This window comes from Pipra filicauda, unplaced genomic scaffold, assembly GCF_003945595.2.
Source record: "Pipra filicauda isolate LSUMZ 115617 unplaced genomic scaffold, ASM394559v2 scaffold38_size3968069_pilon, whole genome shotgun sequence".
Taxonomy (NCBI): Eukaryota; Metazoa; Chordata; class Aves; order Passeriformes; family Pipridae; genus Pipra; species Pipra filicauda.
Window position 1 is genome coordinate 3,200,164 of NW_024104520.1, and position 13,778 is coordinate 3,213,941.

Genomic DNA, 13,778 nt, shown 5'->3' on the forward strand with positions numbered 1-13,778 from the left:
TGAGGGGTTTTCACAGCTGAGTCATGATAAGCCTCTTCCCTTATCTGGAAATGCAGTTTGTAGCTTCTGCACCTGGGAGGCCACTCTGTGCATCACTAGCAAAGCAGCCATCCAAATGTTTGAGCCATTAACATCAGTCTCTTATAGCACCTGGGAAGTTACTGCAGGTGGTCAAGTGTTACCAGTTCAATCTTTTACACTTGTGGATATATTCCTCTCCTTTGACTTGGGATAGCTGGACAATAGCACCACCTTATCTTACCTGAAGGCCCTTTGGCAGTCCAAATTATTAAGCGTATTCAGGGAGGGCTTCCGTAGATGTGCAGCTGTTTCCTTGCAGTTTGCTACCGTGGACAAAAGTCTTTTGGTGATCTTAACAATGTTTAAGGCATTAACCATTTCAGTCTCTGACAGACCTACAAAAATGGACTTATCAGCTGTAAAAAATGTGTAAGAGGGACAAAAATTTTATCAAATTTTGATAATTAATTAATGAAGAAAACCAAAATACATTGGGTATGAACAGGGTCTTTAAATATCTTTTACCTCTTAAAAAGCCCCGTAACCTGCCAACCATTGTATAGAGGAAGAACCCAAACTAATTTTCACATAAAATCTGTCACAGATTTTAAGTACTGAACAATGAATATAAGTTAAATGAAATATTAATCTAGTAACTCTTTCATTGTTCCATATATTCAAAGAAAAAGTGAGTATTCTTCTGGAAGCCGTACTGTCACAAATCGTACTTTATTGTGCCCCGTACCAGTGATAGCTGGAGAAAGGCAATATTTTTTGATATGAACCTCTTCATATTGTGTGATCTAGTATGATATTGTAGCTCTAAATTTTTCATGAAAATAATGGCTTGGATTTAGAAGAACAGTGAGGGACACATGATATTTAAAAAATGACAACAACGAATAAGCAACAAATCAAAAACGAAACCTCACAACAGAAAACAAACCAACCCCCTAAGTAAGAAGTGTAGTACACTTTGATCATTAAGAAGTATACCGTTCACCTTGCATGTAGTGACATTACTTTTCAGTTGTTGATTATCTTGACTGTTAGGTATTCAGATAGATCCAAGGTAGATAAATACTATTAATTAGTATAATTTCCATTAGTATACAAAATAATTAGATATAAAATATTTTTCTTCAAAGTTAAATAGTAAAATCCTTTAATTTTAGAAACACAAGAAAAAGACAAAATTCATGAACTCAATTTGCACATGACCTTTAAACCTTAACAGCATGCAAATAATCTGTTTGGACAAAGAATCTCTCAAACATCCAGTGCAAAATCAATGTTTATCAATGTGTAATAAAGAATTTATATTGCTAACAGATTTAGCACTCTAAGTCCTACTGTAGATTTAATTGTTTTTTTAATTTGCAAGAATGTCATAAAAAAACTGTAAAACATTTCTGAATTTTTAAATTGCTGAAGATTTGTTGCTAGTATATTAGGAAAGTTTGATTTTTAATTCATAGAAAAACACAAAATTTATTTTTTAATCTTTAATGGCTTATTCTAGCAAATTTTTATATCAGTGTCATTGACTATGAAATTTTAGCCTTATAATAGGCCATGTGTATTGTTACACTACTTAGTTCCCTTAAGGCTACTTTCAAGTTAGATGCTGTTGATTGAAACCTTGCCTATACAACTCCAGTCACGTTTCCATGAAGTTCATGTAGAGAGACCTTAAGGGCAGATTTACACCTGCAGTATCATGACATTTTTCAAACTGAGACACATAAAAAAAAGGCTTGTATACAACTTTTTGATAGAAATATTAAAAATATGTTAATGTAAATTGCCTATTACTTTCAGCTAACTAAATGTTACGGAAATTTTTCATGTAGAGCAGAGTTGTAGATGATTTGCAGTTTGGTTGTCTTCTTCAGTTCAATATCTCAGCATTAATAATATTTATTTGTTTGGAAACCAGGCCAAAGTGTTCCTCAGACTATAGAAACAAACTTGTGGGTTTTTTCACAGGCTTTTTTTATGTTTTGAGGTGTTTTTTTTCATTTTTGTGGATTGGGATGCCCAAAGATCATTCTGAGCAGACTGAATAAACTTACCAAGTGATTCAGAGATAATCACAGTTATGTTAACTGCATTAAATGACACTTAATATCCGGAGTGATTTTTTGTTCTTTCTCTTGATCAACCTGATGGACAACCTAATTCAAAATTTCTCAAAATTTTTGAGATACATGTCTCAAAGATCAAATCCTTTCTAATTCCAAAAGTACGCTGTGTAAAGTTAAGAATACTTCACAGTCACAGATGTTTTAGGCTGCTTTCAGCAAGGGATCTACATTATCAACTCAATATCTATCACTTTTGTAGTAATTTTTTTTCAATCTCAATTTTCTCTTCTCCCAAGTTCCCTCTGCCTTTTATATCTACTTATTTCCGTTGCTGATACAGAAATACGTATGCAACCAAGGGACTAAAATATAGATCAATCTCTTAAGTGAATCCCTCATATTTTTCATTATGTCAAGAAGGAGACAAACAGTACAGAACACAAGCACTTGAATTGAACAGGTTTATATTAGAAAGCATCAATCCAGTCAACCTTCAGCAAAATGCAGTAGGTAGCATTAGGATAAGCTGTACTTGACAGGGAGATAGCTAATGTCATTGTGAGACTGCTCCAGATCATCTTTGAATGATCACGCAACTAGGAGATGTGCCTGAGTACTGGAGTACATTGAGTTTGCATGCAAGGTTATTTTAGTGACTAGGCAACAGGGATGGCTTCTGTGTGAAGGTGCCAGAGGCTTCCTCTTAGTCTAAAAGAGACAATGTGAGGCAAAAAGTGTAGAGTGTGAGGGGGTAGGAGCAGCAAAGACAAAGATGAACTGACCACAGTCCCCATTCCTCATCTCTCTGTCCCAGTTGAGGACAGGAGTTAGAGAAGCCAGGAGAGAGGTTGAACTGAGGGAGAAGGGAGGGCTGGAGTCAAGATGTTTTATGATTTCTCTTGACTTCTCATTATGCAACTCAAATGGTGATAAATTAAATTAATATTCCCCAGGTTGAACCTGTTTTGCCCATTACGGTAATTGGTGAGTCATCTCTCCCTATCTTTATCTTGATCCAGGAGCCTTTCATTATACTTTCTCTTCCCTTTCCAACTGAGAAGGTGGAGTGATAGAGTGGTTTAGTAGGCACCTGTTATCCAGCCAAGGTTAACCCACAACCTGGAGGAGTACAAACTAGAGGTTCCATTTGAACATCAGGAGACACTCTTACCGCGAGGGCTACTGAGCACTAGCACATGTTTCCAGAGATATTGTGAACTCTTCCATGGCCAGTATAAAACTGCAGGGACTTCATTATATTCAGCAGAGTTACTAATTTCTACTTCTTTGGATTACTTCACATTTTTGAAAGGAAGTATTTAGGGACAAAATACTAATATGTCTATAGCCTTTTACAGTAATTATAGACGGCTTTTCTACACTTTTGCATAAAACATCGAATAGTTTCTTTTCCTGAAAATAAGAGATACTTTGATTGTTTTCAGCTTATTCTTTCCTTTCTGTTCTACCTTTCTAGAAGGTACTTTCAGTTCTTATATTGTTGATTTATTAAAGGTTTGCTTTAGAGGCTTGCAGCAAACCTTGACAGAACATTCAATTTAAGCTCACTTGAACCCTGTCATACTTCCATGGTTTTTGATATTTCATCATTGCCAATGAATATGTGATTTATTTCAGAAAAGTTGCTTTGGTGCATTAGAAATTTTAAAAGCTTTTTGTGAAGAAATATTTTCTTTAGATACCTGGAAACATGTCAATAAAAAAATAGTCAAAACAGGTAGAAACTGACTTTTCCATGATTTTTAAATTTAAAAAAAGCAATAACCTCCCAACCATTAAAAAAAAAAAGACAATAAAACAAAACAAAACAAGCCCACCAGAAATTTTTAAATAACCAAACTTAACAATTAGTAAAGTATGTACTAATTCACATTTTTTAAATCCAACTGTTTACTGAATAACATGTTTTGTGGCCATTCACCATATTCATTCTCAGTGTCAGGCAAGAGTTAACAATGCACTATGCAGACTAGTGATTTGGGTGCTTTGGTGGAGTGGGAAGTCCTAGATTTCCTCTCATTCTAACTTTTCACTCTCCTAGGCATGTTCCTTGATTATATTTACGGAGCAAGTAAATTCATTCTGCAGTTATTGGTCATTGCTATAAGTGATACTTTGTAATAACTTTTCAAAGCACTTTCTAAAATAATTATTACCTTTGACTTCTTTGCTTTCTTTTCTAAATTACCCTGGTAATTACTTACTATGAAGTGTCATTCCTGTTTTAATTTTAACTTGGAAGTCTTCCATCTAATGGTAAAAAGAACAACTTGTATTTCACACTGGAAACCTGTAGAAGCTATTTGCCCTTTATTATTCTGTCTTGTCTTCTAAGGATATAGACTACTGCCTCCTATAACAGCATAACCCTTCCAGGCACTGTTGTAGACTATTTTGTCAGTGACTTGCAAACTAAGGACTCCACTAGAAATCTTTGAAATGAGAAGATGAAACAGGTACAACAGAAATATTGTGGGCAATTATGTCAGCTAACAGTGGTGTTCCACTGAGATTCCACTGGATAAAAACTGAAGAGTAAATCAAATGAAGTCATACATCTAATTAAAAGCAAATAAAATAACTAGAACTCATTTCTGGTTTTACAGGGAGGATATGCTTGTCCTGATATCCTACAATTAATAAAAACTTGCTGAAATTTCATCATATGACTTTGTAATTTCTGCTCATCATATGAATAGGTTTTGGGACTAGCTATGCAAAATCTCTGTAAAAAGTAACTGCAGCTAGTAATAAATACTCTGGAAAATCTGTGTCCCAAATTCTTTACTTGTAAACCTGAACTTTTGCCCTTTGTTCATACGTTTTCATGGATAACCAGTTCACCCCAAACTGAATTCTTTCCTCGGTAGAGAAGAGAGCAAACAGACAAAACTAAATCAGCACTTTCTTCACTTATGTAACCAAAATTCACAACTCTTTTACACATGGATGAGCATCTTTTATTGAAGGACATAAAAATTAGCTCCTTAGAACAACTCCAGAGAATAAGCTGTCCTCTGCAGCCTAGCCTTGGAAATACAAGTCAGTATGTAAGCAGCGCCTTTCTGCTTGCTTTTGTCACGTGCCACTAAGTAATCAGCTCATTCTAACAAAGTGGACACGTGTGCAGCCTTCTTTGAAGTGCTAAATATTTGATCAATCTTTTAAGAGATTTTTATTTGGCACACACAGGAAATGTCTCTTTCCACACATATATGCAGAGGCTTGTGTTTATATACAAACACTCATCACAACACAGTCAATAATGCTTATCTCAGATATGTGGTAATTTTGACAACAATATGTTTTCTTAATTTTGTGGCAGGGAGAAGGAAAAAAGGCTGAATAGGAAAAGAGGTACTGTAATAAATACAGTTTTTCATCATATGTTAGTCACATTAAATAGTTGATTTTAAAAGGTCCCAGTAGCTAGGAATTTTGTCACCTGCTGACAGTATTTGGAAGCAGGTATGAAGAGTGAGGATATTAAGAACCATGGCTTCTAGAAAAAAAAGATTTATGAATCCTACAATTTTCCCAAAATTTTGTGTTGTTTCATGGGACAAATGCAACCCAAAATCCAACTTCTTTTTATTCTACACAGAGAATTGTCTGCTACCAGAAAAGAGGAATTCAGAGTATTTCTTGTAACACTGATCCATGAATTTCTTATTTTTAAAATAATTACATGAGAAAGTTGAAAACAGAACCCATTCTCTTCAGAAGGATTCATTAAGTCAATAATTTAATCTGTAGTATTGCAGATTTGCAGTTGTTAGATCCTACAGGATATTAAATATTAGATGTATATTAAAGTTTCTGTAAAACATTTTCAAATTGTACCCATTGTTTAGGTAAATACCATAAGTACCTTTTTTTTCAAAGCTTCAACAATTTTTGGTTTTATCAAGTCTATGAGACCTGACAGTCCCTTTATTTTCGTTACCATCTCCCCTCTCCATGGAGGTAAAGGCATTCCAGGACTTTTGAAAATACTACTGAAATACATATAAATAAAATCTGGCTAATGTTTTATCATTCGTACACTGAAAGAAAGCCTCCTGCAATTGTTAATATTTTCTCTAGGGGGAAAAAGAAGAAAAGCTGATAATTATACAAATTAAACAAATAATTAACTTGATTACTTAAATTAAATGCAATTACATAAGTTGAGGAAATAATTTAAACAAAAATATCTTAGGTGAATATTTAAGCAAGTAAAAAGTGGGAGAGCCAGGATTGGGAACTGTGACTACAATGCTTTTCTGCAGGGACATAAGTATAGAACCCCAGAATGATATCTCCAAGGATCAAATATTTGAGTTTTGTTTTGCTATATAAAATTTCCTACTGCAGAGTGGCAGAAGTGATGACTTGAAGGAGAACTTTTTTTTCATTAATACTTTGTATTCTGAGAATCTGTACTTTTACAGGTGAGATAATATCAAAGACTGACTCAAGATGAGTACAAGTTTCATTCTGCTGGACTTCCCTGACAATTTTGTCAGAATAGATTATGATATGATTTTTTTTAAATATTAATCAAACTTCCTAGGCCAAATTAAAAATTAATAGCAATTTTTCCCAGTCTATTCAAAAGAATAATTTCTGATATGTACCTGTCCTATTTTTAATCTTCTTTAATTCTGAAGAACTTAGATGAAAACTAATCAACTTCCAGTGGTTTGCAACTTCAGTGTACCAAATATTAATCCCTCCTGTTAAGGGTATATGTGTATCTTTGCACAGGTATATTTACCTGTTTAAAAACTCTGTATTATATCCTTCCGTAGCTGTGAATAACTCATGAAATAGATGCATTGATTTCTGAAGTAAATGAGGGTTCAATGTAAAGCCTTAATCTATGGTCCTGTGTGCTCTAATACGTTAAGAAGCAAAGCAAAAAACAGCTGTTGTATATTTCTCAGCACTCAAAAGCAACAGCAATGAGTCCTTCTGCTTTACCTATTTTTTGTCTAATGTGCATCCTAACATCACAAATGAGGAAGGTTCTTTGGGATTAAACCTTTCAAATAATACACACAGATGTTCAAATTTCCTCCTACAATAACATCAGGTTGCATATGCTACTAAATACTAATTACAGCCCAGAGGAATAATTCTTTAAAAATTGACCTCATAAATTTTTCTTAAGGGTTTGAAACCAACAATCCTTTGTAGTTTATGATTAACTGTATGCATAAATGAATAATAATGAAATGGTTACATATTTTTGAGGCCTACTAACATTGCCATACATGAAGAATAATGCATTATTCATCACTTCTATTCTGCCAATACAGGGCAGCTCAGGATAAAAATTTCTATTGCAGTATGTATATTTTAAAGGAATAACATGTATTGTTTAAAGGTCAATTTTTCTACAATGCAAATCCAACATTTTTGAGATTTTTTTTTATTCCTTTTTGAATAAATACATATTAGAAGAAAGATGAAAAAAATTATGTGATCATTAAATCTAAATTAGAAGTACTTTTCTGTTTTAAATTCCTGCTTTTGAAAGAAATGCAGATTAACAACAATTAATTTTGTTATAGCATTTATAGTAAAAAAATCACAAATGTGAAGTAAAGAACTTCCTACTGTCAAATATTTTTTACTGAAAGACTAAAAGATATAAATTCTGGAGTCAAGAGGAAATTCTGCTAAGAAAATTGTGCTCATTTTGTAAAACTTAGAAGAAGCAATCATGTCATACAGAAAAGAGAAAATTGTTTTGACTAAATTCGCAAAGAACAAAGCTGAATCCACATGAAATCTGCTGGAATCATCCCTGGCCAGTTTTGAAAGGAGGTAGTTTTTTCTATGGTAATCTGGGAATCAACAAAAGTTCTTCTCAGCAATAAGAAAATGTAACTTTTATTATACTTAACTAATATAATAAAATGGTATTTTATAGTTTTGACCAGATATTAATATTTTTAATTATTTTTAATATTTTATAATTAATATATTAATCTGGGGATATTTAAAGGAGCTCAATGAACCTTAAGATGGGCAGGCAAACTTGCAAAGTAACATTTGCTATTGACTCTAAAGTGTCTATTCTAACAGTAAAAATAACAACAGAAATATCTATTTAGAACATGAAAATAATTTTACATTTCATTCTAGAATAAAATTTTGACACTATAAACATTCAAGCAGTCCTTAATAGTTGGATTCTATATGCTTTGTAAGAAAAAGCAAGAATTCATAAGCAAGTGATTCTGAAAATAAAATCAGGTAATAGCAGAGTGACTGCTTTATTACATTTGCTAAAATTGAATATGTCTCTTTATTTAGAGATCTCATTTCTAGACACTAATAAATATAAGACATTTTCATTTTTGTTTTAGTAATGCCAAATATTTTTTTCAGTTCTATTTTGACTACTTTTAGTCTGACCTCTAAGTCCCTGGAAGTCATACCTGTATAGTCAAATCAAGTTTAATGCCACAATTTTAGAAAAAGAGATGTCACAATAAATTAAGGAATACAAAGATAAGTTATAACATCATGTAGATACAACAGGAAATAATCTTAACATAGATTCTATAGTTTAAAAGATCCTGAGGAGAAAGGAGATCTTTAAACCTAAATATCCCAGACTTAAACATCCCAGATCATAAACCAATTATTATATCTTAGCTGTGGGATTTCATCCAGGTTTTGAAACTCATTTTCCCTGTCTCCAGTCTCCTATAATTTTAAATGGGTCAAATACGCGTTCTGACTTTACCCATTTGATGATTATTTTCTCTTTCCTTGCCTTCCACTAACTTGAAGCTGCTGTCAGTCATGTATTTCAAAATATAGTTATTGTGTTTTGTCCTCCAGACAACGAAAATTCCACATTCTCCACAGAAAACTGTTTTGCTGAGAAATTCATTAAATCATAGAATCATTTGGGTCGGAAATGACTTTAAAGATCCTCCAGTTCCTTTCTTTACTACCTATTTTTTGTATCATAAATTATTTTTAATATAGGCAAGAAAACTTTTTACGGTGAATGAAGTGCTTGGTATTTCAGATTAAAACATCAAAAGAGATATGATGATAAACATATTCCTTTCCTTCCGGAAATTAGCTTCTGTACTTGACCTAGCAACAGGACAGCAAATTAATTGTTTTCTGTAAGGGCTATTAATCATAATTGTGACAATTTCCCATAATACGCTACTATGGTAATTGGATATTGCCATTCACTCTGAATACTATTTAAGCCACAGAGCGAAGTTAAATGCTGCAGACAGAAAAGAGTGTAAGCTTTTGAAGATGATCCATGCACTAATTGCTAAGCCGTGATGGCATTTTCATTTATTATAGGCTGCTCAACCATTAATTGTGTGTGGTGATACAGATCACTGGATTTTCTCATTGAACAAGTTACAAAGGTTAACTGAATCAACTTAAAAATAAACAAATTACACAATAATATGATTTTAACTCATTGAAAAACTACATATAATAAAAATTTGAGTGATTATTAAGTAGTCTATATAATTGGCTCAATTTTTAAAATAAGGTTTAATATATCAGGCCACGAACATGAAGTAAATAAAGCTGATCCTTTGTATCAGATATACATAAAACTTCTGGAGATAAAAAGGATTTCTTTGGCAAGTTAGTTCTCAGAACTAAGTCACAGCTTAGTCTTAAGTTTTCTTTTAGTGCACTGCTGAACTCAAATGAACGGCCTTGCTATATGTAAGGTATTTTCCTTGTTAATATCAGTTATTAAATATAATAGCATACTAAAATCACTCTATATCCAGCTCCTGAACAGCAGATACTTGAAGTACCCCAACATCATTGGTAAATTGTGAAATATTGAGCCTTCTGTGATAGGCTCAGCATTCTAGTTTTAAGAATAATTAGAAACAGCTGCTTTTCAGATAATTCAATCTGTTTAATATGAGACAAGTGTTAATGTCAACATATGGTATCATGATGTAATCTATTCATAATAGTGAAACAAAATTTTAAAAGCATAACCATTGCTTTTATTTATGAATAGTTGAGTGAATACAACTTTGAGGAAATCAAACTACAGAAGTGACCAGAAATGCTGGAATATTATTGTTTTACTTAATGTAGTTATATATAGACCTTTTTTTAAAAAAAAAATTATGAAATTCAGAAGCTTCTTATTCAAAGAATAATATGTTAATTTTTTAAAAGTCTCAGGTGATCATATATCTTTAAACCTACCAATTTTAAAGAAACACAGATATCTAGAGAATTCATCAATACAGACAAGCAAAACTGAAAATAAATTGTATGCTGAAGTGAAGGTCTGTGGCTGAAATTTAGATCAGAAGTAACAATGTCAAGGTAAACATGACTTAAGCATTAGAAATACTCCAATATATATTTCAGTTTTAGTCCCAGTTTTGTAAATATTTTTATAATCTATTGACTTTACAAGTTTTGTACTTCCTTCTCATATTTATATAACAAAGATCGTGAAGTTAGGACGATTTTGGTATTCCTCTGAACATTTTAATAGCAAAAACATGTTTGGATTTTAATATGTGGTATGTGCCTACACCCTTTATATTTTATAGTAGTCCCTACTAGCCACAGTGGGCTACTGTACTGAACCTGTCTCATGAATCCACTGACCTGAGCCATCATGTCTCTGCTGTCTTGTCATTGAAGCTGATACCCTGCTCTCTACTCACCTTCATTTCAGTCCTAAGGGTTGTTATCTGAAAGCTCCTTGTAAAGCCTGCAGTGTACAGCTTTATACCAGCTCATTCCACCAACCAAAGCAAAAATCACAGAATGCCAGAAGCCTTGGCCATGAAAAGATGGTCTCAGGAAAATCACAAAACTCAGGACTCTGGTGACAGCTGTTGTGACAAGTTCATCCTTCTCAATGAGGAAGTTCTCTTTTACCTCTTTTTTTTTAATGCCATTTACACGTAGATAGCTTTGAGTCAGTTATATACGGTATCTGTCATGAGCGCTTGCGTGATGGGAATAAAATTAAGTCTTGTCACTTTATATAGTACTCTGTTTGATATTCAAAACTAATGTGTTCTTCACCAGTTGATTATGGGCTGTTTACTATCTAGTAGTCCCTTGCAGAAGATGCCTGGTAGAAATTTTAGCCCTGCCTGTCCTATCAATCTTAAATCTTTGAATACCTGCTTGCTGAGCAAAACGTTTCAAACATGTTTCCCATTACAGCAAGACTTTCAGAAGGAGGTTGTAACTGAAGTAAAAAATTCATCATCACAGCAATGTCAGGTGCTAAGTATGTGAAGAAATGGGTGTACACCTGGCAAATCTGTATTCAGGAAAGTAATAATAACCATTTTCTAATTCGACTTTGTATTAATTTTATATGATCATCTGTTACTGTAAACATGAGCTGTGATTTGTAGGGGGTCAGATTAGTAAATCATAACAAATTTCAGGTTTTATCTAATAAGCTATAAAACCTACATATCCTAGACACACCATTCTGAGGATTCTATTTTCATTGGAGAAGAATTAAATAAGAAATGAAGCTAAGAAAAAAAAGGCTGTAACCTCTGGGCATATAATATTTATTATCAGTTTGCTCCTACCCCCACAAAAGTAATTTTACTTCATAACCTTGAAAGTATGCTTTGGAGGTTGTCATACAGTGAAGCCACTTTAGCGTTACAAAAAAGGCAAGACACTATAGAGACCTTTGCATCTCCAATAAATCAATGTATATACTGTTTGAAAAAGCTGTTGACTTATGTGACTAATCCTAATAAAATTTGTCTTTTCTATGTGCAATGATTCTTTTTTATTTTTGTTACATTGTTCCACAGGGTCTACTTTTGTCAGATCAAGTATTTCTATAGAAATGCATGGGAAGAGGAGGGAAGGTCGATTTCTGTTTTTACAGAAATGCTATGTACTGGAATAAAATGAAAACCATTCCAGAATTTAGCCCCAGTGAAATCAAAGGAAGACATCCAGTTAACTTCAGCATGAATAATATTTCATTAGAAAATCCTTAGCAACAGTGACATCATAAAATAATTCAGGTTGAAAGGGAGCTGAGGTTGGAAAGGAGCTCAGGACACCATTTGTCCAGCCTCCAGGCTAAAGCAGGACCATTTCTGAGATAACACAAGGTTGCTCAGGACTTGATCCAGTTGGATCTCAAACAATCCCCAAGGATGGAGACTGGACAACCTCTTCGAGCAGCCTAGTCAACTGCTTGCTTGTTCTCTTAAAGTTAATGTTTTTTCTTCTATCCAGCTGGACCGTTTCCCTGTTTCAATTTATGCAAATTCCTCACATCCTTTGGCCATCATTGTGAAGGAGCCTAGTTCTGTTTGTTTAATGCCCCCCCCCACCCCGATGTTGTAAGGACCCCTCAAAACTTTCTGTTTTCCAGATGAAGCAATCCCACCTCTCTCAGCCTCTGTACCCTCTATGTACCCTCTGATACATTCACCCAGTCTATCAATATCATCCTTGATGGGGGTGCCCCCAAACTGGGCAAAACACTCTAGATGCAGCCTAATGAGCTATGAGGAAAGTGGGGTAATATCACACCTCTTAACCATCTGACTGGGTTTCTGGTAGCAGCCCAGGACCTCCTGGCCTTTGCTGCCAGAGCACACTGCTGGCTTGTGCCCAGCAGCACCATATCCTTCTCAAAAGAGCTGATGCCCACTTAGTCAGGCCCCTACTTGTGACACTGCAAGGTAATTTCTGCCTATCCAGCATCAGGATTTGGTATCTGTCTGCACTGAATTTCATGAGGTTACTGGCAGCCCATTCCTTCAGCCTCTCTAAACTGCTCTACATGGCAGCCCTGCCATAGAGAGTGTTAACTGGTACCCTTCTTTTCCTTACCCTTTGCCCTGCCAATTTGGTGTTGTCTGGAAAAGATGAGGACATAGTTACCTCTTCCAGGCAATTGATAAAGACAGACCCCTCCAGCCTTTGATGACCGCTAAGTAGAATAAGACTAACCATTATCCTCTGAGCCAGGTCCTCTAAACTACATTTTATCCATTCAGCATTACACGCATCCAGACTATAACTTTCTAACTTGGGTACAAAATTTTCTGTGATATAAGAAAAATAATTTCTTTGAGCTACTTGTCAAGTGAAGCTAGCTAGAACTGCACAGAAGATTATCACAACATAATAATATTGACAGGGAAAGATTGCTAGGGAAAAAAATTGCATTTTAATCATCTATCTGAAAATCTGGAATTATATAATCATACCAACTACCTAAAATCAGACCTAATGGCTCTGAATAATAATTTCATATTATATAATATGAAATATGAAATAATAATTTCATATTATTAGTACAATTATTTATGTGGCATTATTACTTACACATACATATTTTATAGAGAAGTTTCTTGGTAATAAATGATGGATTTTAATATATTTATTAAAACATAAATTTATCAGACCAAGGAAAATGTTCATTGTAGAGGTATAGAGTAAGATGGTCACTTCCCTGTGTTGCAGGGTCTATCTAAATCATACTGTGCCTTAGAGTTCAGCAGAAAATTACTTATGAAACTGAGCTATCTTTTCCCATGTTATTTGGAGAGAAGAGAATATAACTGTCACTGTTTCAAAATCAGTGGCATGCTGATATCCCCTCTCTCTCTTGGCATTGTGGAA